This window comes from Lissotriton helveticus, chromosome 2_2, assembly GCF_964261635.1.
Source record: "Lissotriton helveticus chromosome 2_2, aLisHel1.1, whole genome shotgun sequence".
NCBI classification, from domain to species: domain Eukaryota; kingdom Metazoa; phylum Chordata; class Amphibia; order Caudata; family Salamandridae; genus Lissotriton; species Lissotriton helveticus.
In genome coordinates, this window is record NC_136060.1 from 462,704,000 (window position 1) to 462,728,200 (window position 24,201).

Here is a 24,201-nt window from a genome sequence, read left to right on the forward strand (position 1 = left end):
CTTTTTCTAAATTCTGCCCTATGGTAAGATTTTGAGAAGGATGCTCAGATTTGTGGCCTGTTTGTTCAGTTTTCCTGTGGCTCTGGCCGGGGGCAGTGTACTGCGCGATAATCACTTAGTCAGGTGGGGGCTGTGTATGGCTCTGTGTCTGTGTGTGTGTCTCTGTGTGTGTGTGTGTGGCTCTGTGTGTCTGGCTCTGTGTGTGTGTGGCTCTGTGTGTGTGTGGCTGTGTGTGTGTGTGTGTGGCTCTGTGTGTGTGTGTGTGTGGCTCTGTGTGTGTGTGTGGCTCTGTGTGTGTGTGTGGCTCTGTGTGTGTGTGTGTGTGTGTGTGTGTGTGGCTGTGTGTGTGTGTGTGGCTCTGTGTGTGTGTGTGGCTCTGTGTGTGTGTGTGGCTCAGTGTGTGTGTGTGTGTGTGTGTGTGGCTCTGTGTGTGTGTGGCTCTGTGTGTGTGTGGCTCTGTGTGTGTGGCTCTGTGTGTGTGTGTGTGTGTGTGTGTGTGGCTCTGTGTGTGTTGGCTCTGTGTGTGTGTGTTGGCTCTGTGTGTGTGTGTGTTGGCTCTGTGTGTGTGTCTGTGTGTGTGGGGGTTTGTGTGTGCCATTTGCAAGAGATTAAGCTACTGGCATTGTTTTCAAAAGCAACACATAAATAAAAAATTTGTCATTTACAATACCAATAGCTCTAACTTTTGCAAAGGCGAGACCGTTGCATTGTAAATGCTTGTTTCATTCTGGTATTATGTGGGAAGCAGCCCCATAGTCCCTTATGGGAGACGACCAGCAACTCCTTGGAGAAGGGAAATGCTGCCCCAACTTGGTTAGTTGTTATTTCAACCTGCTCAGATGTCTTGGCATTGGCTGGCAAGGGGCTTCTGCCCACCTACCAAGTACTGAATTTAGACTTAAGCGCCAGTCCAGCCTTTCAAAAACCTCCATCAACAAAGCCCAGCAATGACCTTGCTTTTAACCTGAGATCCTTTCTGGATAGAACCCTGCCCAGTTCCACCAGGCTAGGACTGGGCTTGATGCTCTGGGCAAGCTCTGCTCAGCTGCCCCGTTGCTTCTGATGTCTGTGCCATGTGGCTGTCCCCAACCACCCCATGGAGCCAGAGACGCAGTCTAAGAGCGCCAAGAAACACTCTCTCCCACACACTGAGAACAGGTAAGAGCTGTTTAATAATGAGGTGAGTGATGTCCTGGTAGGGACATTCCCTCACTGTACCACTGTTTGCTAGCGCCTCGAGTCTACAACCTGGGTGCCCTGTGTGCCTTAAGAAGTGTCGATCGTCACTTGGGGATCAACCGACCTTGCTCTGTCTTGCAAAGTTTCATCACCCCTGCTGGCCCTATCACAAGCCGCAAGATAGCTCAAAGAGGGCCTGCTTGACACTAGTGCACGCTCTAGTGCCAACGTGTCACACAAACCCTGGCTGCCACTGCGTCTTGTCTCCTTTCAGTGCCAAGATCTGTCAACCCTAAATGTGCTGCTGGGCTCCAGTAAGGGAAATAGCCACCTTTCCAGGTACAAGCAGAACTTAACCGTGACTGGGAAGAGGATGTGGCATAATGGTCAGAGGAGCTGCCGACTTTGGAGCTGGGGAACCAGGTTCGAGTCTGGCGGGCGGCTCAAGCATCCTGTGATTCTGGGCAAATCACTTAGATGCCAACCAAAAATGAATGTGTCCGTCTGTAACGCAACTGTGACTCATATAAAGCGCTCTGATACCTTAGGGCCGAGTTTGGGCTATATATAACGGAAAAAAACAAATAAATAAGAAACCCGGGCTAAATGACCAGGCCGAGAACAGAACAAGGGCGCCTGGGAACGGCCTTTACTGGCTCAGCGTGATAGCCCAGTTCATGGTGGGTGCCACCCGGTGACCAGTTTTCACCACTCAAAGCTGCCCCTTCCCACTACTCTCCGTGCATTCTGCGAAAATAGGCATGGCACAAGTCCTAAAAAAGAAGTGGGGGGACGATGACGTCACGACAGGAAGTGACGTCACGAGAGAGGTGGCTTGCACCATCAGACTCATTGCCTCCCCTCGCTCACCCCTTAGATGCGATTGCATCAGAGAAGCCAGCACGTGAGCAGTGTTCTGAATGAGCTCCGATCTCGCCCAAGAGAGGCCAAAGAGTGAATGTGTGGCTCTATTTGCTCCAGTTATCGAGCTGCCAGTAAAATAAGCGGGGAGACGTCGTCCACCGCGTGGTACCCCGACTCGAGCCCTGAAAATAGGTGACTAAACCGCCCTGCGCCAGGCTAGCCAAGAAAGGCGCGGTTTGGGTTGGTGGAAACAAAAGGCCTTCTCTCCGAGGCCAGCCTCGCTGCGGCCCCCGAGTCATGCACTCCTCATTAAAACCTCTTGTTCGCTGCCTGCCGTCACCGGGGCCCGCACTGGCTCGGTCCCAGGCCGGCCTCAGAGGGATGGATGCGCTGATGACCTCACCGGGCACGCGGGGCCTTCTTCACGAGACTTGCGCAGGGAGCTCGGGCCCTAGCACGACAAGAAAATGTCTCCCCATCCCAACTGCTGCTTTTATAGTACAAAACAGCTAAAACAGGTGTGACATAAAGTCCTTAGGTCTCTGAGCCCCGGTGCCACTGCACCTGCTGCACCCTGTGCAGTGAGAGTAAGCGGGATTCAGTGCTTATGTGCTAAAGTGCACGTGTGTGGGCAGCAAAACACGTCCAACAACACCAACTGGTTACAAAAACCAACACTCATTGGTCACAACGATGCTCTGTAGGATATTGGTTTGTAAATGCAAAGGAACTTTATAAAAAAAATCATTCTATATAACGATTCACATAGCGCTTCTGTCTTTTCTACGCGCTGTAACAGTTCTTGCTTTTACCCAGTTTAATGGTACTGCATTTAGTCTGATGTGGGGACGCCGAGGCATTGTTGGAAGTGTTGTGTCCTGCAAATCACGGCAAATGCCAGCAGCGAGCGTTAGATCACCGAACCATCTCTCTGTCTAACAATGGTGTCCATATAGAGGTGCTACCAGCCAGGTATAAAATGTGTCAAAAGTCAACGAAATCCAAGGAACCAACGGCAGACCTCAGATCCGGCGCCTCTTTCCGCCTTTCAGTAAAGTGAGGCCCGGTGCACTGCAATTCATGTGTGTTGTTCGCAGGGCTCGAGTAGGGGGGTGCACGCAGGTACACGGTGTACCCCCACTCTTTTCACAGGGTGGACGCCGTCCCCCCTGCCAAGAGGCTGGGCCCCACAGAAATATGCTGCACGTGTCTGGTGACACCGGGACACGTTCAGCACGTGATGTCACGAGGTCATTTGCATATTGTCCCCCCCCACCACCCCTCACTTCTTTTTATAGGACTTGTGCCCTGGTTGTTCGGTACCACCAGGGCTTTAAGTGGGCCGGGTCTCACCGGGTCTGAGGACAAGCATTTTTTTTAAGGAGGCCTCGAAACGGGTTTCTATTAGGCTCTGTTTTGTGCCCTGGCACAGGCGGTCCGATTTTTTCGAGCATTATAGGGGAAGGGAAATCCTTTTAAGAGAATCACTTTCTCTCTGAATTTATCTTCTCTTTTCAGAACTCAGGAGCAGTAACATCGTCGTGGTGTCACCAAGGCTTTATGAGGAAGCTTTTTCAATATTACATACAAGCTACAGTTGCTGCTTATTTATCTTATGCAACTAACAACCATTGACAAAGCCAATAGTCCTGACTTGTTGTAGGTATGATGTTACTTGTATAGTATATCTGGTTGAAATTCACACACACAGCGAACAACCTGAGCATTGACTTTCTAGACCTGACCATTTTTTCTGAGGACAACAGCCTACACAGCAAGACATACACAAAACCTACTGCAAAAAACAGTTTACTCTCTTACAAAAGTTTCCACCCTAAACCCTTAAGAGACAATCTTCCATACAGTCAATTTCTGAGAATTAAAAGGAATTGTACGAAAAATGAAGATTATAAAGAACAGGCGTTGGTATTGAGTAAAAAATTGAGAGCACGTGACTATACCAAAAGCACGATTTACAAATGTATGAAACGTGCAAACAATCAACCGAGATCGTGCCTCTTGCAAGTCCACCCAAAAGATCCCCCGGCTGATCTGGTCACATGTGTCACTACCTTCAGTCCAGTGACCTATGATATGCAAAAATTAGTGAATAAAAACTGGAGCATATTGACAACTGGCAAGTTCGAATGGCCGAAACCACGGTTCGCCAACAGAAGAACAAAGAACTTACGAGATACCTTGGTACATACAAGACCTAAGAGAAAACAACCAATGTATATACCAAGAGACATTTCATTGGCACCGGTGACAGGCCACTACCCATGTGGCAACTGTGTCTCTTGTAGATACACCACTCCCTCAAAACAATTACAACTGTCAGATAATTTCACTTGGACCCAAAAACAGCATACAAATTGCAACTCCACCTTTGTAATTTATATGGTCAGGTGCCCGTGCAATAAAATCTACATCGGGATGACTTGTCGCAAAGTGAAAATCCGCATTGGGGAGCATAGGAGCAACATCAGACTTAATAAAATCACCACAAAACTTTGTGCCCATTACCTTGAATCAAAACACACATGTGAAGAATTACACTGGACTGTCATCGAGATGCTCACCGATAAAAGCCATATCTCTGAAAAAAAGCTGTATGAAAAGGAGCAGAGATGGGTAAACCGTTTGAAAACCCACATTGGGGGTCTCAATGATAATCCTCCTTGGCATCAGTTTGCATAAATCTGGAGTTACTTTAGTGTAACCAATGAGCCAGTAATTGATGTAATAATCCATGGGTTCTTTCTTTCTCCCTTAGAATCTCATTGACATAGTAAGAATGCATCGTGATCCTTTAATCAGTGAGCCACATAACAATACATATGTCCTTCAATTTTTCTTAAGGTTTATATCATCTTTACCTTAGAAAAGAGCTTCTGAACCATTTGTTCCCATTACTCCCTGATGCCTGTATTTATTTATTGATTTATTTATTTAATACAAGAGCGATCTGAATTAACTGTTCGCATATCATGGAATGTCTATCTTGACCCTCCGGGTTAAGAAACATGGAATTACCACTTCTCCTTTAAAAGACGCTCTGTGACGCCCGGACTACGTCCAGGGGCAGAGTCAGCACAAGCGGCGGCAGTTTCGCTCCATGCGGGTAATGGCGACGACTATACGCTTGCTCTTCCACTTCCTCCACGGCTTGAGGTGAGGCGAGGGATCTCAATGTATGTCTCCATTCCTTTACAGCTCTGGGTATTCCAATACCGGTATCCCCTGACGAAGCCTCGCTTTAACCTAATATGAGGTAAGAACGCTGTCCGCGCCCCGGCCCCCTCCACACTTTCCTTCCGAGGGGCAATCAATGTAATGAATTAACTACATCTGGCCGCTATTTACTAGCCCCACGCCTCTCTTGTAAAGTGTATATATAGACATCAATGAGATAATTTGTGTATAATATTCGCTCACCATATAAGACTCGTGAAGCGATATTTACATAACACGACGATTAAAACTTTCAATATGTATCGTTCTATCAGCTACCCAGTCCGTTGCCCCCTGCCTTTCATGATCCACCAAAGTAAAAGTTTTACTATAATAATACAAATACGATTATTTTCGAGAGAAAAATTTTGCTCTGGTGCCTCCGTGAATTCATATATGATTACATGTACTGTATATCCCTATTTTCTGTTTCTCTTTTTCAGGTTATAAGAGAATGTTTGGCCACTGACTAAATTGATTCAGTTAGCCATCGCAGTAACTACACTAATCGTGTGAGTAACTATTTGTGTATTGTTTGTTCTGTTTAGTCCTGACGAAAGCCCTACAGACTCCGTTGAGCCATAGGGGGCTGAAACATGTCGACACCTTTTAAAAATCACTACATTATACTTCTAGTAGCTTGATCTAGTATAAGTACCAACCTTTTTAAATAATATAGTTCCTCACCATTATTAAAGTTTACTAGGAGTGGACCTATTTTTTAACCAAAACTCATTTTTTCTTTTTTCTTCTTCCTTTTGTTGGGGTTTCTAATTTTTACTTGACCCCATTCACGGATCTCTGGATACTGCAAACCTAGACCAGAGGAGCCTCTGGGTGAGGCAGGCACCTTACACTTTGTGGTATTCGATGATAATTGCCACAACTGCAATGTAGGGGCGGATGAAAATATACACCGCACATATATCTTACACATTGCGTTTTTTGAGAATACCACAAACTTTCTATCCAATGGTTTAGACTTGTTACAAGTGTCCATTTTTTGTGAAAACCTTTTTTGCATTTGATAACCTAAAATAGTATATCTGGATGCAATGACACAAACAGCAAAATACCAGTCGGGCGACACACTATGCGAAGCACACATTTTTAGCTTACGTCTTTTAAGCCACGCCCTTAATTACATTGGCCACGCCCCTTGAGAGACCCCCAGTTTTTTCATCCCACTTAAAGCCCTGCAACAGGAGGGTTTTAATCTATTTCTTTCCAATAAGATTCAATACGATGTATCTTTGAACAAACTAGTTCAATACTTTATTCTCTCTCTTGGAACATATTTTACACATGAAAAAACTTCCAGCCAACGCGTATCGTCCGGGAAAAATAATGTTTCAGAACTTTGTTGTCTGGGGTGCCAGAGGGTTCCCTATGAGGCAGGTCTCTGATGTGAGGGAGCATGCAAGCTGGTGGTGGAGCGGGATACCCCACTTGTTCTGTGGGGTGCCAGGGGGCTCCCCAGGAGGGAGGTTTGAGCTCTGACATAGAGGGAGTAGGCAGGCTGGTGGTGGAGCGGCGTGCAGTACACAGGCTTGCACCAGCAGCTCATTCTTTTCTGTAGGGTGCCAGAGGGCTCCCTAGGAGGAAGGTTCAGTTTCTGACATCGAGGCACTATGCAGGGTACTGGTGGACCAGAATGCCAGCAGGAAGACTTGCACCAACACCCCAATTATTTAGTGTGGCGGCCAGAGGTTCCCCGGGAGGGAGGTTTGAGCTCTGGCATACAGGGTGAATGCGGTCCTAGTAGAGCCATGGCATGACTGTACAACTCAAATGTTTTGTGTATGGGCACCTGAGGGTTCCCCAGGTGGGAATGCCAAGATCTGATATGAGGGAGTATTAAGGCTGGTGGTGCAATTGCATGTCAGTACTAACACCTGCAACAACACCCCCTTCTTGTGTAGGGTGCCAGAGGGTTCCCTAGGAGGGGAGTCTCTGGCATAAGGGAGTATGCAGGCTAGTGGTGGAATGGCATAGCAGTACAAACACTCACAAAAACACTCCTTCTTTTGTGTGGGGTGCCAGAGGGTTTCCTAACAGGGATGTCTCTGACAAGAAGGAGTAGGCAGGCTGGTGGTGCAATGGCATGCCAGTGCAAAGACTTGCATAGGTACTCTTATTCTTTTGTTTGAAGTGCTAGAGAGTCCCCAAGGCGGGAGAGTCTAACTCTGAGATAGAGGGAGTGAGTGTGCGCAGCGGTGCAACAGCATACCAGCACAAAGACTTGCACTGCAACACCCCCATTCTTTTGTTTGGGGGGCAAGAGGGTTCCCTAGGCGGAAAGGTCAAGTTCTGACAAAGAAGTGTGCCAATGGGTTCCATAGACTCTGAGACTTTTCCACAATCTCGCTTTCCAAGATTTTAAATGGAGAAGTGATAGCCGAGTTAGGTCTGTTGTAGACCTGTGCAGTCTACCTTCAAGAGTGGGAGTGACCATGGTGGCATGGTTCATCAGTCCCATGAATCTGCCCTTGAGGAGTGCTGTATTCTCTAATCTCTGGAGGTAAAGGGCGAGTGTTGATGTAGACGGGTATGCACGGGTGGACCGTCAAGTTTGATGATTTAATTTTGAGGAATAGCCAGGTGCTATCGAATTCTTTCAGGGGATCTGACATTGTTACACCTGCAGGTTTGATGAAAGCACCAAAGAGTGTGGAAATTGATTCCAGAGTGCTCCTCTGGCTTTCCTCATTTTGGTTGTTTTAAAGTTGAAGCATGCATGCCTGTCCTCACAATGGTGTTGTGTTGCCCATAGGGTATTCCTTGGTATCTCTAGATTGGTTGGCTTGCAGATGCCATTGAAGAGTTCCCTTGTCCGCTTGGATGCATGATGACGTTGCTAGGGTAGCATGATCTTTTTACTCTCATGCCATCTTAGTGTCCCCTCTCCCTGGGGGCGGGAGGGTAGGGAGGGTGAGGGGGGGTATGTGGCCGGTGGCTCACTGTACGTTGGCCTATTTGAGGAGCATCGAACTCTGACAGATAGAGCTTCCGCTTAGGGAAGGACACACGCTCTGTATGTGTCCTCTCATTAGGTCTTTGCCTTGTGTTTTGAGACCGAGGGTAGGGCTCTGTTCTTCGCGCTCCGTTGGGCGCCATCTTGGCTATAGCAATAGTGTTTTGTTACTGACTGTCCTTCTCAGTAAGGGGTCCGGGTCTTATGCCTGGCTTGGTGGTGTATGGTTCCAATCGGGAAACATCCTTTACCAGGCAACCACTACAACGCGTAATGGTTACATCGTGGTTTTAACAACGCAAGTCGTTACATCGACTTACACTGGAGGGCGCTCTAGACTAAGGAATAGTGTGAATTACTATTCCAACGCCTTCCATACTGTACGTAGACTGGAGTTGGAATAGTAATTCACACTATTCCTAAGTCCAGCGCCCTCATACGTAAGTCAATGTAACAACTTGCGTTGTCAAAACCGCGATGTAATATACCGCGTTGTAATGGTATGCATGGTATCATCATATATTCTTCCAATCTGGGTGCGTGGAAGACGATGGCGCACTGCTTGCCATATGCTGCTCCACCTGTCTAAGGGTTATTTCTTGGGGTTATGGCAGTTTTTTGAGTGCGGTCTGTTTCTGTATGGTTTGTATTTTGGTGTGCGAGGATACAGGGTCTTGGGTCTGGTTCTGTGGGTCTTGTCTTTATAATGGATACTGTAGGTGTCCTCAGAGGTTCCTTTCCTCACACGTGGCTGACTCCACCCTTTCAGTCGTAGGGGTTCCCTGTTGCATTGGGGTGTACCTACTACTGGGCCGTAGTGTCTGGGAAGGTGAGATTTATAGCTATGTGCTCTCTGAGGCCCTGTTTTTGCGTTATGATTTCTTTGGACAGCCAATTTGTTTTTAAATGTAAGTGCAGGACATGTTTTGTAGCCTGTGTTTGGGGCTCAGTGGTTTGACTTTTATCATCATAATAATGGATGTCATTATAATAAAAACAGCAAAGAATACTAGTCAAACATTATTAATGCAAATATGCTACTTATAATGATGATATAATAATAATTGGAGCAACTTACTTTCTGCATGAGTCATTTTGATGGACTATTTGCTGGCTTCTCTACAAAATCTTAACACGCTTCTCTTTCTCCGCGCCCTACAACAAGCCGTGCTTTTTTCTCAGAAGAGCTAAACCTTTCATCATGTTTGTCCTGTTCATAGGGACAAAACTCCAGCCAGAGAAGGAATTATCCACCATTAATAATTGACCAGGTTACAAATTAACCAGTTCAGGCGAATACTCACTCCCTCCTGAGAAAAGAAAACCACCGAAGCCTGTGCAAAATATGCGCACGTCTGACCCAAGTGCGTTTTAACTTTAAAGTGACCTCCTCTCGTAGCACGAGTCTTGGAAAGGCCATTGCACGCGGCATCTGTTTCCTGGCAGCCATGCACACAGGAGCAGGCCCTCTGCAGCAGCATCAAGCTGCTTTGTATCAACCGCAAAGCGATACATAGAACAGGGCCGCTCTTCATCAGGAATAAAATCACCAAACACATTCAACAAAGGAACCTCTGCTCTACAGTGACACCTCGCCTCAAAATCCCACCAAACAAGAAAAAAACATAGGTGGCACATCCTTCTCTGTTCAAGCAGCCAAACTATGGAACTCTTTACCCCAGAACTTAAGATCCATGGATAACCACCTATTCTTCAGAAGACTACTCTGGAGTTGGCTCTTTCCCACATACCCACCATACTCAAACATAAATACAGCTCAAGCATAAATACAGCATATCCCTGTGTTGAGAACCAGTTATTTGGATTATATGTGTGTTGCTAGAAATGTGTACTCCTTTGTATAAATGTGTATAATAATCATGTTTATAAATATATATTCGTTAGTTCAGCTTAACAAATGTACATATTACTTTTGCATATATTATTCGATGTTTAACATGTATATAGGTCACTGCGTAAATAAGTTTAGAAAATCCATAACTATTTATCTACAATTGCTTCACTATTGAATAAAAAATAAAATAATTATGCAAATAAATAAATTATCTTTAAGTACAGCAACTCTTAAAATGGGTTTTATGATGTAGTGTTCTTTAACCCCTTGCATGCTGATGACAGCCCCCAGCCGTCGTGCATCACGGTGGGCGTGTGCTGATGACGGCTGGGGGCCGTCATGAATTCGCCCACTCAAAAAAACGGCCGCACAGACTTAGAATCGCGGCCGCGCCCAAGGGGTTAAGAGAGTGGATCTTCAACTCTTTACCAAAATGGAGCAGCATTGGGGTTGTCCTGATGAATAGTGGGACGTATTCCCGATCGTGGTTGCATCGATGATAACGGCCTGATGTCAGTATCCGTTCCATCAGAGCCCACCAATATCCAAGAGTGAAAGTGCAAGCACTTGAACACAAGTTTCGAAGCCGCTTTCTGAAATCAACAATTCCGCTTTCTCTAGAAGAGAGAGTTGGCACAAGGTTGCCCTTGTTTGTTTGTTGTCAATGATGAGGCTGGTATCTAGGGTGAATCCAAGTACTCTAGGATGCTTGGTGAATCGACAAAGACTTTGAGGTTCTCGGTATGTCGAGAAGTGCTATGAGGGATATTGATCATTTTAGGCGTACAGCGGGGTGCTTGATGAGTCAAAGGACTACGAGAACTGTTTTTGAGTCTAAAATCAATGTGGGGTGCTCAGTAGGCGTTGTGCCTGGTACCTTTAGAACGTCATGAGTTGCCAATAAGTGAAGAACATGGAGAGCATGGTGGCAATGGTTTAAAAAGCAAAAATTAACATAAATAATATATTTGTAGATAACGCAAATTAAACTTTATTAAGCATTTTGGTAAAACATACCAATTTGCTACAAAACATTCCACTTCAAAAATAAATAATGAATACACATACGTTCAAATGGATGCCAAAGCAATACGGATAAAAGTAGATTTAAGACATAAACCATGACACTATGCAGTCACTGATTGTAGTGACTGCATAATGGGGCCTACGGTATGCAAAAATTAAAACACTGTTAATAATCACCAGCATAACATGGGACTACCTATATTCCCCCTTGATGCTAACAATCAAACTATGTTGATCTTAATAGCTTGAATGATCTAACGTGAATTAAACAACCTTGTCAGACAAGTATAAACATAATTAGAGTAAATTCTAGCTTTACCCATCAACTCAGTAAAGCTGGGCAAATGATATGTTAACCAAAGCAGTGTTTCTTCTGGCAAGGCTTAAAGGTATCTGGCCACATCAATAAATAAGAAACTAAACAAAGTAGGGAATCTAGAACAATATGTTGCTGTTAGGTAATAATTAAATTAAATACCAGCTCATAAGTGGCACAGTGCTCAAGTGCTTGTGTGATCAAAGTGACATTCAATGACACAAATAATCATTGAGAATCAAAAAGAGATTTGTCAAAGAAACAATTCAAGCTAGGAACCATTGTTTTTGTTTTTCGATCCCGCCTTTGTGATAATGCCCCATTAGTGGGATTGTAAATACGTTGGTGCCCACTGCAGGAAGTCGGCATTTCAACACATCAAGGTGAGACATCCACAGGTCACCATCAGTACTAGATAAAGGTTATAAAGCGCAGGGATACCCGTAATGTGACAGCATGCACTATATAAGTACTAAATCAAATTAAAATTAAATTCTAGAAATAAATAATAAAAAAAATATAACAAAGTGATCTAAACCCACTAAAATACACAAACAATTGTGTATGAGTGGTCAAAAAACGTGACTTGTTAGTGGATTAAAAGTCTTTTTAGAAAAGTCTCACAAGATTTCATCGACAAAAGACGACACAGGATAAGCCAGTCATAAGAGAAAAAAAAAATCAGGAGTGCAAAGGAAAATGAAAAGTGACAAATAAAGGGTAAAGGGAATTGTCAATAGTTCTAGTTAGCAGTCACATTTTAAGGCGCAATCTGTGAAAAACACAAAAATGAGGGCTCCGTATCATCAAAGAAATTGGTAAACTAAACTAAATTAGCATGTGTGGAGTATACCATTAGCACATCTGTACTCAGTGGACAGTGGCTTAATGCTGGCGCAGAAGGTCACAATTTTACGTTATGAGGATCACAAGCATGTGTCAAGAACAATCTCCCACGCCTGTCTCTGAAACAATAACTTTAAAATAATAAAATTCCTTAAAGGTGAGTTTGACTATAAAAATGACAAAAATATAGTTTCTAACACGATCTGCATTATATGCGATAAAAGTCTGTTTTCCATGGGAAAGGGAAGAAAGACTAAGAAGTGGCCCAAGCATCACAGAAAATAGCACAACACTATCTCCAAAAGTGCTTCATTTCAGAGATTACAAAACACAATCACCTTCATAATGTATAAACAATGTATTGTGCCATGGTTGGTAAATGCAAAGAACAAGGCTGCAACCTCTACGTTTAAGCTGCTATACTCCAAAGAGTAAGAAGTATCCGAGATCAGAACCCATTTCTAATAATGATAGTAACCATCTAATGTGAAGGAAGGAAAAGAATGGTACCATGCAGGTAAATAATGGCAAATAAAGTGATAATCTTCCTTGTACATTTGGAATTAAACCCTGGTAATGTGGCATTTAATCCTAGCGTTACATTGTAGGATTCTACACTTGGCCTGCTGCATGGTTTGGTATATATATACACTTGTGTAAAATTTGATTAGCATTTTGAATTGGATGCCACAGATAATTACGTTGACAATTTTATTTGACATGACATGTTAGACTAACCCACTTGGGTAATATCAATGCTTTAAACCATCACAACTAGAGTGTATAAATCGATCAATGGTGAGAAAATTGGGACCATTAAACACTGTGTTAGTTTCCCTATTTGATGGTAGATTATTAAATCTTAGAGAGGGAATTAACTATAAATCTTTATTTTCTCTCTTGTGTTTATTTTCTCCCTTCTTTTACACACTCTCATCTGTATTCACTGAAAGTGATTCGACAACTTTTGCAAAATTAGCCTGGAATAATTTCATTGTAAATATCCTGTATAGTTGTTGCACACTAGTGATTTATTGTGGTGGTTATACGCAAACGAGCATTTTATAATGTTAACAACATTGGTGAAACATTGGTTGTTAGAAATGCACATGTTGTTTATGTCTATTGCCAAAAATCTGTGATGAACCAATCATTGGATGCACTAGCACTTTAAAAATGGGTTGCCCTATCCCCAGCGTCATGTGACCAAGGCCTCTGGGTAGGCCGAAACGTTATGCGGGTGGCGATACATCTTATCTGAATAAACACATCTTTTTCACCTGATGGCTGGGTCGGCTTTCGTTTTTGCTGGATCGGTGGTGCCCTGAGATACTGGGGAGTGCCGGTTTGTGTTGGACGAATGCAGTTTTCGTATATATATATATATATATATATACATACATACATATATATATATTTATATATCACAAGTATCCACTCCGTCCACTTCCACCAGAAACCTCGGCGGCGAAGAAGGAGAAGCGAACCCCTTCTTTTAGGCAAGATGTTTTATTATAACCTTTTCAGCAACAGCATTCGACAGATGACGCGTTTCGGGCTCAGGCGCCCTTGATCACATAAAGGCTGTGAGTGAATGGAGCCATTTTTAAATAATATGCCCTTCCCATACAGGTCACATGTTTAGCAAGTTGGTCATAAACATAGCAAACAGACTGCATGATTTAAACAAAACAGTCGATGGAATATTGCCCATGTATTCGATTCATTATGCCATCAAGACTAATTTATCATGACCTACAATAGCATTTCCGACTATATAATTCAACAGAACGGAAAATTAATTAATTTAAAGCTAGCGTCATGAAAACATTTCATTGAAACCATATTCTAATTTCAAAAAAACAGTCCAATTGGCAAATTTAGAATTCCTGGATAAATCCATATATACATGTAAAGTGCAATGGTGCAATTTTAACATAACTGCATGAATGCATTTAATTACTCGCTAATTCGTGATTCTGCTAAGAATAGGGAATGTGCAAAACAATTGCAGAGCATAGCAGCAATATTTATAATTTTTATAGTTCTTTTTAAATATAATTTTTTCCCCTTTCTGGCAAAAAATGCCAAGTACCATGTGCAAAAAATGTGTTATTACGTGCAAAGATAAAATGATTGTAAGAAAAAAATGTATCTTAACAACCCAACCAAGGCTAGGACATAACATCTATAGAAGATGTATAGCAGGATGACAACAGATAATTTAATGAGAGACAGTTCTTGTAATATACCCCCATATTTGAGGAGATTACTTCTCTCATACAAATGATGCCTTACATCTAATCAAAGTGTCTCAGCCAAAGTGTGAATAAGTGAGATTAGGAATTGGCAGTCCTTATACATCATATATCGGAATCTACCCAATATTCCCATCCATAACTCAAAATAACAATATGTACATGATAAACGAATAATATATAGAGTTATCTGCATCAAGACCAACGGCACATTCTGGAATATGGTATACATTCCACGCAATTCAAAAAAAACAAGCAGAATACATGTATTACAAGCACGTGTACATATCTTCGGTGTTATTCAGACCGTTAGGGCATTTGCTATCAAAGTTAAGGATACATTTGGTTTCTAACCTTCTCAGCAAGGCCTCTCTATTTCCTCCTCTGCGTGGTTTAGGGACGGAAGATACCACATAGTACTTTAGAAAAGATAAGTTGTTTCCATGTACCTGTTTAAAGTGGCGTGCCACTGGATAATTGGGATCACTATGTAAGATGGCACGTAGGTGTTGAAGAATTCTCTCGTGAACCTGCAGCTTTGTACTACCAATGTAGTTAAGCCCACAGGTACAAGAGAGAACGTAAACTGTGTATTCAGTTTTACAATTGAAATTTCCAACTATCTTATGTGGTATGGGACTGAATGGAGTATGGTATTCTGTTGTATTGATTCCAAACTTACACGCACGACATGTGGAGCATTTATAGAATCCATCTTTAGGTTTCAACCAGTTTGGTTTACTTTTTATTTCAGGACTCGTGAGATCTAACACTGCTCCCATGTTTCTAGCTCTACTAAAGGTGATAGTAGGATTGGATGGCAAACTCATTCTAAGCACAGGGTCAGTGAGAACTATTGCCCAATTCTTGTTAACGATGGATCTTATCTTACGTTCATTCTCACTGTAGGCTGTAATCAGTCTCGGACACTGATCGCTACCAGTGGACCCCGAGATTGCTGGTAAGTCATGTGGATCATCCGGGGCTAGTCCCTCTTCTATGAGGGCTGGTAATAAACTTGCCCTTGATCTTAGTGAGGTTTTGGACAGTGCTGATGTCAAGATCTCATCAGAGTAGCCTCTTGCCTTCATGCGTCGCATGGATTCTGCAGCACAGGAACTGAATTCGGTGTCCGTGCTACATATCCTTTTTAAGCGTAATAGCTCCCCATAGGGGATGCTCGCAATCAGGTGCCTCGGATGTGCACTGGAGGCATGGAGCGTGACATTGCCCGCAGTGGCTTTTCTAAACAGGGTACTTTCTACCTTCCCATTATCTACATATAGCTTAACATCAAGAAATTCCAAACTGGAACTGTCTATGTGGTGGGTAAAATGGAGATTCAAACTATTTTGATTGATATTTTGAATGAACTCCAGTGCTTTTATTTTACTACCCTGCCACACGATGAAAATATCATCGATGTACCTATAGTAGTATTTGATGTTTTCTTTGAAAATGGAAGAATAGTCCCTCTTGAGGACCTGCTCCTCCCACCAGCCGACATGCAAGCATGCGTAGCTGGGGGAGAAGCAGGCTCCCATGGCCACGCCCCTTAGTTGTTTAAACAATTCCTTTCCAAAAAGAAAGAAGTTGTTATTGAGACACCAACTTATCAGATTGATTAAAACGTTATTGTGCTGATAGTATTCGCACGGTCTTTGATCCAAAAAGAATTTTACAGCGTTCAAACCTGCCTGGTGGTCTATACTGGTATATAAAGACTCTATGTCTAGTGAGATTAAATACATACCCTCAGACCATTGGATGTTCCTTATTTTACCCAGGAAATCACCTGTATCTTTGATGTAACTAGGCAGGATTTTTACATGACTCTGTAGAAAGAAATCTACATATTGGCCCACCTGTTCCGCTACACTACCTATAGCGGAAATGATGGGCCTGCCTGGAATAGGAGACACACCTTTATGCACTTTAGGTATTAAGTACAATACTGGTACAATAGGGTTTTCATTGTGCATAAATTTGAATTCATCATTAGATATCAGGCCATCGCTACGGGATTGTGTTAACAACTTTTTAAGTGAATTTGTGGCCATATTGTATTTTTTGGTGTTAGACGGCTCATAACAATCCATATCATTCAATTGGCGCTTTGCCTCCTTGATGTAATCTGCTCGGGGCCAAATTACCAAGTTGCCGCCCTTATCCGATTTTTTAATGATGATTTCATTGTTCTCACTTAGTTTTTTCATCAAATTGGCATAGTCTTTCTTCCTTTGTTGGATTTGCTTTTTTTGTTTAAACTTTTTGGATTGTACTTGTTTGTTTAGTTTTTTAATGTCCTCAACCACACAGTCATGAAACGTATCTAACGCATCCCTCGGCATCATGGGGATGTATTTGGATTTCTTCTTGAAGGGGCTGATCCCAGCGCCTTTTTGCAGCAGATTAATATTTCTCATCCGAGTTTGAGTGGATGAGTCGTACTCAGTTTCAACTGTTTCTGCCTCGCCAATGTTCAAATCATGCATGTCTAGGTACGTTGGAATATCCGCTGCTTCAATACCCAGACTTTCTACATGATTATTAGGATCTTGCTGTTGCTCCACATCTTTGTCTTTGAAATTTTTCAAAGAAAAGTATTTTTTCAGCTTGAGTTTTCTCACAAATCTGAAAACGTCTATTCTCGTAGAGCTGTAGTTGAATGTTTGGCTGGGGCAAAAATTGAGACCTAATGACAACAAAGATTTCTCCGTTTCCGTCAGGGGTACATTGGACAGATTGATGATCGTCTTATCTCCATTTACTTCTTTCGTGTCCAATTGCTCTTCTTTTTGTTTTTTCCTCCTTTGTTTGTATTTTTTTCGTCTTTCTTTTCTTCGTCTGTTTTTTCTTGATTTTTTTGTGTTTGTTTGCTGTCTTTCCTCGGTCTCAGTGTACGCAGTCTCTCTGATGCTAAAAAATCCAATTCCTCACCCATGTCTAATACAATTGCTGGTATTGACCTTTCTCCGCTTCCTATGCTGGATTCGCTAGAAATAGAGATTGAATCAAAACTGGAACTTTCTGCCGCTGCTCCTTCCATTGCGGCAGGCTGTTGTGCGTTGGTCTCCACATTGCTCTTTCCCTTACGTTCCCCGAATTTTTTGCGGTTTTCATTATTATATTTTCGGGCGAATGTGAAGATTTGTCCGTTGTTGTAGTCTGATTCATCTCTGGCAAACTTATGGGCTTTGCGCTGTTTTATCTTATCCTCATGTTTGCGTAGTCTTTCCTCAATAGCGACTCTAGCAGTTTTGATATAATCGACTTTGGCCGACTTCTTGAGTTCTTCTTCAATATTTTCAATTTTTTTCAAGATTTCCTCCCGGTCGATTGCTGCATACTTGATTGGGTTGCCCTATCCCCAGCGTCATGTGACCAAGGCCTCTGGGTAGGCCGAAACGTTATGCGGGTGGCGATACATCTTATCTGAATAAACACATCTTTTTCACCTGATGGCTGGGTCGGCTTTCGTTTTTGCTGGATCGGTGGTGCCCTGAGATACTGGGGAGTGCCGGTTTGTGTTGGACGAATGCAGTTTTCGTATATATATATATATATATATATATATATATATATATATATATATATATATATATATATATATATACATACATACATACATACATATATATATATATATACATACATATATATATATATATACATACATACATACATACATATATATATATATTTATATATATATATATATATATTTCCAGACAGGTACACCATTAACCCCTTCGGTGCTGATGACGGAACCGCTCCGTCATCAGCCGCGGTCGCGCTGTGCTGATGACGGAGCGGTTCCGTCATGGCCCACCCAGCTCGATAGAACGCTCATGCGCGGCGCGAATTCCGCGCCTGCGCTGAGGGTTCTATTGAGCGGGACGGGCCGTGACGGAACCGCTCCGTCACGAGCACAGCTCAACCGACGCTGGTGACGGAGCGGTTCCGTCACCAGCATGCACCCGCCGCGCGGCCGCCCCACACCCTTAGCACTGCGGCGGAATAGCCGCCGCAGTGAAGGTGTTAACAACACATTTGCTGTTACAATTGGAATGTTCCTTCATACCAAAGTTGAAGCCTTTGTATGCAGCACTTAAAACACGTGCATTGCCTTTACTTTATTTGCAGCGCCCTGTAATTTACAGCAGGCCGCACGCGGAGGTAATGGAGGGTGCTGAGGCCATTGCTGAGTTGTCCTCAACCACGTGATCTTTAATGCTAGGGGCCCTCTTGAAGGCGAACAATGCGCTCTGTTCATTTATCTGCGGTGACCACATGCCAGGGCTATCACTGTTTTCTTGACCTTGTTGCTCTGGGAGTTGAGAGTGGAGACACACACTCAGGCGTCAGCGTGCACCGGCTGCTGTCTAGGCATCAGTACACCCCCCCTGGGGGTGGCAGGAAAGAGGGGTGGGTAATACCACGAACTTTTCAATGCCTTGCAACTCACTTCTCTGGGTAACCCCTTGACCGCACATTTTTAGTGACAATGTTAGTATCAGGAAAATGATTTCCTTGTATTTGCAATTTCTGCGGATACACAAAAAGTGTCCATAGGGTACGTTGCCCCCGAAGATCCCAAGGTGGTTACTCTGATAGAGAATTAGCAGATTTTTCTGAGTTGGTTTAATGTCTAATGTAGTGCAGAATTTACTATCAACAATCTTAATAAGGAAAACCAAATAGAGGATGTTTGCATTACTGCAAAGTGAATCCAAATTCACTTCTTAATATTTGAATCTAGTTAAAGTACAAATGAAGTTCTTCCTAATAGCCAAATCGAAACATCACCTGTGAAACTTTTCCAGATGTGTGCCTGTGCTCTGAGCCATCAGTGATGTACCCTCAATTTGGGCAACAAACACATTCTGCCAATCTGGGGCGAGGCAAGCACCCACTGAAGTCTCCTTCACTTTAAGATATATTCTCCTCAAATAATTTCCCCTAAGGGCTGTCTCAGTAAGGGCCACTATGAAGTCAGAGTGGACCTGACCTGGGACAGGGTGTGTTGTTCAAGCACTGCTTAAATCTTGGTAGAGGAAGTCATATTTTGTTAACATAGATATGGTAATAAAGCATCATCGCTGGATAAAACTTTCCTCAAATAACACAATATTTGTAGCCCTGGCCACAGGGTGACAAGGGGAAGCAAGGTTCCAGGATCTAAGTTACACAGCAACAACTCTACTTTTCGGTTCTTACCCGTTTCACATTGATGTAATATCCAAAATGGCGAGTTGATTAAACCATATTCTCATACAGACTTGATCAAATATTTGGTTTTATTTTAGGGCCAAACATTACATTTTCCAACAAGCATTGTCCTTTTTAAAACCCACCATACACACATTTAGCCTAACAAGTTTTTTTTAATTCTGTTTGTCATCAGCAATCCCCAAGTTGCTTCCAAGCCATAACTAGGCTTGGGACGGTGAACTCCTCTCCGTTCTCTGAGTTTTGCGCACTCCACAGAGCACGCGGAGTTCTGAAAACTCCTCTCCGCAAAGCATACCAGTTTTTTCCTCGCTCACCCTCACCGATGTTAAGCTGACGAGAGCGAGCGAGGAAAATGCAACGCTAGAGCACCTTCCCAGCAAGATTCCTCAACGTAGGCATCATAGATGGTCACAAGCGCTCTCATTGAGAAACCATCCGTTCGCGTTGAGAAAGCAGCCACCCGAGTAGAAAATCTACTCGAGTGGCAAAAAGAAGTGGCGCCCTCTTGCGCTGCGCACAGTGCCGTTTGCGCTGATTTTTCAGTGCGGGACAAACACCCAGCTCTAAAAATCAGCGCGAACGGCGCAACATAACGCACTCCGTCGCTTGCTGAACTCTGCGTAGCATGGCAGAGTGTTTTGGTCACTTTGCGGAAGCGGAACTCAGCGAATTCCGGGCAGGCCTAGCCATAACACAATAGGCACTGACTAAATATAAAATTGCTCACTTCCTCTATCATCCTATATTTCCATATTATTGTAGTCAAGGTATTTTCTGGACTTTGACGGGTTAGTTTTAGATAGTGCGACACCGCCAAGTCTATTCTGTTAGTGACAAAGGCTATGCCCAGTTCCAAACGAATCTGCCACTGCAGAGTAGAAGGAATCAATTTGCACAGTTACCGAAGAACAGTCCATTCCATTTCGTCACAGTAGGCCCCAATAAAGTATATTAGCTACTATTTCGCCAACAGAGACCCTCAATATTTGTTCGTGTGGTGAATCTCCATAATTGCTGCTAAATCTACTAAATCGAGCAGGGCCGGACTGGGAACCACAACCGGCCCTGGCAAAGTGCTTGGCCGCCCCCCCCCTCCCCACTCAGGGGGGAGTGGGGGGGTTTGGAGGTGCCACCGAGCTCTTTGCCGGGGTCGGTTTTCGGCTGATTTTGGTACAGGGCCGTTTTCGGCCCTGTAACAAAAACAGCCCCAGGGGCCTAAAACCGGCCCCCAACCGTGCGGCGCACCGGGGGATTGTCCAGTGTCCGCTAAGGCCAGTCCGGCCCTGAAACCGAGTTTGGGATCTTATGTTTCTTAAGTGTACGTTACAGATATGGAATAGTTATGACATCAACCGTGGTATTAATACTTTGACATCACCCGCTCTATTCCCTGCTGCATACTAGAAAGGTTTATCCAACCTATTAAAAAATTATTAATTTTGTTTTTTGTTATATTCATTATTAATTTATTAACAGCAATCGTCTTCCCTAAGGAGTTTAAAATTCTTAGCAGCCCTGCCACTGTCTGGTCCAAATGCCTTAGATTATCCACGCAGGCAAAGTTCACAGTGGGGTAGGAACAACATCTAATTTAGGGGGATCAAAAAGGGGAAAGGGAGCACAGAGTCTGGCACACCAGCACGCCTCCCTCCAAGATGCACTGTGGTACCTACAATAAGACCACATCACCCAGCACCTACAGACCTCCACTGGCTCCCCGTTGAGAAAGAGAGTGACCTTCAAGCTGCGCACTGACGCCTGCATATCCCTCCACAACACTGGACCCCAATACCTCAATGAAAGACTCGCCTTCTACGCACCCAAGCGAAACCTCCGCTCCACCGACCTTGCCCAGGCCGAAATCCCGCACACTCGCAGAGCCAGAACGGGAGGAAGAGCCTACCCCTACATCGCTGCCAAGACCTGGAACGAACCCCCCTCAGCATCAGACGAACCCCCACACTGCAAGCATTCAGGAAAAGCCTCAAGACCTGGCTCTTCGGATGAGACAAAGCTGCTCAAACCCCCTCCCTCCAGCGCCTTGAGACCCTCGCGGGTGAGTAGTGCGCTTCACAAATCCCTGATTGACTGTAAGTCTTTCCAGTATTCTCCATTGCTCCAATTGTGCCTACTTCTGCCGCGCTACTGTGAAGTCCGAGTGGGTTCCCATAGTGCCTACTCCAACTCAGTACGGTGATTTCATTAGTTCCACCTCCTGCCTCACTACTGTGATGTCAGTACCGGTTCTATCGCCTTCTGTGACGTCAGCACCCGCTCCAACAGAGCCTCCTGTGACATCAGTGTGCATTCATAAGAGCCTCCCCCTGCCTCACTACTATGATGTCAGTGGCGCCTGCCTTCTGTGACGTCAGCACCCGCTCCAAGAGAGCCTCCTGTGACGTCAGTGTGCATTCATAAGAGCCTCCCCCTGCCTCACTACTATGATGTCAGTGGCGCCTGCCTTCTGTGACGTCAGCACCCGCTCCAAGAGAGCCTCCTGTGACGTCACCGTGCATTCATAAGAGCACCCCCCTGCCTCGCGGACGGGATGCCAGTATCCGTTCCATTCGCGCCCACGCCCCCTCATCACTTTGCCATCAGTTCCAATCCTTATCTCTAACTTTCCACTCCGTGCTTTTTTGTAGATCGTTCTCTATGTGTAGAGCGTAAACAAAAAACCATCGAATTATCCAAGCAAATATAAAAATACAAACTGTGCCACATACATCCCAGTGTGTTCCAAAAACTGACTGTGAAGATTACCAAAGTATGTCTAAAAACAGATCGAGTTAGCAGCCGGAGCGAGTGTACACCATTTATAGCTAGTAATTTCACTAATGCATGAAATTCTAAACAAAAAGCGACACCTGGTAGTTCGGGCGATTATCCGCGTCTGTGACTCCCTGCAATGAAACGAGCAACACACCGAGGTGCAAAATTCGGTAAAAAGCATGTCCTACCAGATATGACACCGTGGTGTGTACAAGACCCCTGGGCGCTGGGGTGTGCTACCGTGAAACTGCACTACTTCGTGTTACAATACAATGCGGCTGGCACTCGCTCAAATACACAATTAACTTTAAAGCGCCTCGAAGCTCTTTCCCCTCCGCAGTAAGTTGGGCGCTGGCAAACGTTGAACAAGAAATTCGGGATGGTTTTTCTTACTGTAAGTTACAGATTCAAATCGAAGCTACGCCGCGAGTTATAAAAGAAGCGGTTTACCTGCGCGCACTCGGTTTCCCATAGTGTTTGGTTTCCGTAGCAAAGGAGACGCCGCCGAGCCGTCCGCCGCAGAGGCGCTGCCCGCAGCCAGGTACCTGCTGAACACAACAGAGCACCTGTTGTCTCAGAGCGGGGACTACCCCGGCCCAGCCCTGCTCTGATTGGACGACGAAAGAACACGTCTCACCGCCTTTAACCCTTCATCTCCTGGGCACTGAACCGAAAGCGGCAGAGCAGCCTGTAGGGATTTTATTTAATGCGATTTTCTATAGCGCTAACTTTACCCGAAGGTGTCAGAGCGCTTACAAAAGAACCAGTTGCAAAACATAAGGATTTAGCATTACATGCGTAACATAAAAGATACACACGGAATTGCAAATGTACAAGATGTAAAGTCACACAAGGAAGAGATACAAACAGAAAGAAAAACTGCAAATGTACGAGCGAATATGTCTGTTCCATTTTTCCCTATTTTTTTAAGTGTATGAAGATAACTTTTTAAGTTATGTTCTGTTGCTGTTTTTTAACGCGTGAACTGTTTTGCAGGACTCCAGCTACTGAAAGCCTGCACCAGACATGGGTGGGCGAGCCAATGAATTAACAGAGCCGAGGAAGGGTCGGGGTTGGCTCGAATAGAGGTGGATGAGCCAAGAAATTAAAGAGAGAGCTGAGCAAAGGGTCCGGGTTGGCTTGAAGAGATGTACGTTGTTACAACGCATGCTTTTACTACGCATGCCTTTACAACACAGGTTTTTCAACGCAAGTCGTTACAGCGACTTGCGTTGGGGGGTGCTGGATAGTGAATAGTATAATTTACTATTCCAACTCCAGTCCCCGTGGATAGTAGGGAAGGTGTTGGATAGTAAATTAAACTATTACCTATCCTAGAGCGCCCCCCAGCGCAATTCGTTGTAATGACTTTCGTTGAAAAACCTGCGTTGTAAAGGCACTGCGTGGTAAAAGTTGCGTCGTAAAGGATGTTTCCCGCTTGAAGACAGGTGGGCGAGCCTAGAAATTAAAGAGAGAGCTGAGCAAAGGGTCCGGGTTGGCTCGGGGAGAGGAGGGCGAGCCTAGAAATTAAAGAGAGAGCTGAGCAAAGGGTCTGGGTTGGCTCGAAGCAAAGGGTCTGGGTTAGCTCGAAGCAAAGGGTCCGGGTTGGCTCGGAAAGAGGAGGGCAAGACAAGAAATTAAA

General features: G+C 44.2%; 1 protein-coding gene across 1 annotated transcript in view; it reads right to left on the minus strand.

Annotated features, from left to right (window-relative positions):
- The window catches only part of LZTS3 (leucine zipper tumor suppressor family member 3), a 165,202-nt gene extending 142,089 nt beyond the window's left edge, over positions 1-23,113 (minus strand). The window contains exon 1 of the mRNA XM_078678710.1: positions 23,010-23,113. The gene's annotated coding sequence lies outside the window, so the exon portion shown is untranslated. The remainder of the gene's footprint in view (positions 1-23,009) is intronic.
- Positions 23,114-24,201: the final 1,088 nt, after the last annotated feature.